Below are 2,500 nucleotides of genomic sequence, written 5' to 3' on the forward strand. Positions count from 1 at the left end.
CAGGTACTAGGCCTACTCTTGGCTATAACTATATAGTCTGAGTCTCAATGCTCCACTGCTATCTACTGGCCAGAAAGCAGGCAAATGGTAAAATGGTAAATGGACTGCACTTATATAGCGCTTTTCCACCTTAGCGGCACTCAAAGCGCTTTACAATGGCCTTTCATTCACCCATTCACGGTAGCTGCCATGCAAGGTGCTTACCTGCTCATTGGGAGCAATTTGGGGTTAGGTGTCTTGCTCAAGGACACTTCGACATGTGGACAGTCGGAGCTGGGATTCGAACCACTGACCCTTCGATCACTGAACAACTCGCTCTACCAACTGAGCTACAGCCACCCCTACAAGGCAAGGCAGAGTCTGGGCACTAAGAACATCAGCATACAATACAGTCACTTCCAAAAGGGTCCCAGCTCAAAGGAAACCACAAGTGAGCTGATTTATACACACCCCAAGAAGGCCTACTCAACACTTGTGAGTGTGTGTTTGTGTGAGTGCGTGTTTGAGTGAGCGTGCGCGTGCGAGCGTGTGTTTGAGCGAGTGCATGTTTGAGCGAGTGTGTGTGTTTGATCAACCACTGAGCTGTGTCAGGGTGAGAAACACACAACTTAAGGATGTGACTCGACACCAAAGGCAGGTATTGACCCGGTATAGGGCATCTATTACAGAGTTCAGGGGTATAGGGCATCTATTACAGAGGTCAGGGGTATAGGGCATCTATTACAGAGTTCAGGGGTATAGGATATCTATTACAGAGTTAAGGGGTATAGGACATCTATTACAGAGTTACGGGGATAAGAAAATGTTCAACTTGTGAATTTGTAAATTGAGTATTGGAATTTATCTGTATTGAGTATAATCTTGCAGCCGGCAGCTGCAATTCACTGTAACTGTACATTACCTGTGACAAAAAAATAAATCTGCAATCTGGAATCTGAAATCTGGTCTTCTCTACCCTGGGGGGCGGCTGTAGCTCAGTTGGTAGAGCAGGTCGTTCAATGATCGAAGGGTCAGCGGTTCGAATCCCAGCTCTGACTGTCCACATGTTGACGTGTCCTTGAGCAAGACACCTAACCCCAAATTGCTCCCAATGAGCAGGTTAGCACCTTGCATGGCAGCTACCGCCATTGGTGTGTGAATGTATGTGTGAATGGGTGAATGAGAGGCCATTGTAAAGCGCTTTGAGTGCCGCTAAGGTGGAAAAGCGCTATATAAGTGCAGTCCATTTACCATTTCCTTAGCCTGGACTCCCAGACGGCAGAACAGGGAACAGGCTACAGTGCATCAGAACACAACCACTGTGACGTCCCTGTCACACTCTGCCTGTTCTGCTTGAGCCTTTCTGTGCGGAGTGTTCTCCCCGTGTTCACTAGGGTTTCCTCCCAAAGAACACAATACGAAAAACATGCAGAAGAAGAACCGACGCTCTTCAGTCTGAGCACTTGGACTTGGTCCCCGGGCGCCACTGACGAGGCTGCCCACTGCTCCTGGCTGCCCCTGGAGGACGACGGATTGGATGGGAGAAGTTGCATGTGTGTGTGTTGTGTGCTGCGTCTCCGCCCACGTGTGTGTATACTTGTGTGGCTCAATAAAACCCCCTAGAGGGCTGAATTATATTGTAAATATCACTTTATTAATGATAATTTTAGCAATAAATCCTTAATGCTAGTTGTCAGTCTGAGAGTCGTTTAAGCACCACACATCTGGTTCCATCTGGTGTTAGTATGCAGGCCACTTTACCTGTCCTTCCTCTCTGACGCACCGGCCCACATCTGAGGGAGGATGTAACGCTCGCTCACCTGTCACTCTGGAGCTCCTGCTGCCGTCTGTCAGCTTCCGGCTCCTCCTCATCCTCAGGTCTGTTGATTAGCTGATAGCCTGCAGCTGCTGCTCCTTCTCCTCCTCAGGTCTGTTGATTAGCTGATAGCCTGCAGCTGCTGCTCCTTCTCATCCTCAGGTCTGTTGATTAGCTGATAGCCTGCAGCTGCTGCTCCTAACCCAGCAGACAGCGCCACTGATAGCCTGCAGGTGTCTCCCTAACATTACATTACATTACATTAGCCTACATTACATTACAGACATTTTGCTGATGCTTTTATCCAAAGCGACTTAGAATAATTGCATTTAACGCAGGTAGTCAGTGTACTACTACTCGCCAGAACTCACAAGTGCATCTCCTTTCTAAAACAAGTGACTAAGAGCATAATCTGTGCTGAAGGCAGTGCAAGAATAGCAACCTAAAAATAAAATAGGTGTTTAAGAGGGAGGATCCTGGTAGTACTTCTTGAAGAGGTGAGTTTTGAGCCTGCGGCGAAAGATGGGCAGCGACTCTGCTGTCCTGACGTCAGTGGACAGTTCGTTCCACCACTGTGGGGCCAGGACAGAGAAGAGCCGTGACCGTGTCCATCGACCGCAGGGGGCTCGGAGTTACGGAGCAACCAGTCGCCCCGAGGTAGCAGAGCGCAGAGGTCGGGAGGGAGTGTTGGGTTTGACCATGCCC

The sequence above is a fragment of the Borostomias antarcticus genome, assembly GCF_949987555.1.
Source record: "Borostomias antarcticus genome assembly, chromosome: 9".
Lineage (NCBI taxonomy): Eukaryota > Metazoa > Chordata > Actinopteri > Stomiiformes > Stomiidae > Borostomias > Borostomias antarcticus.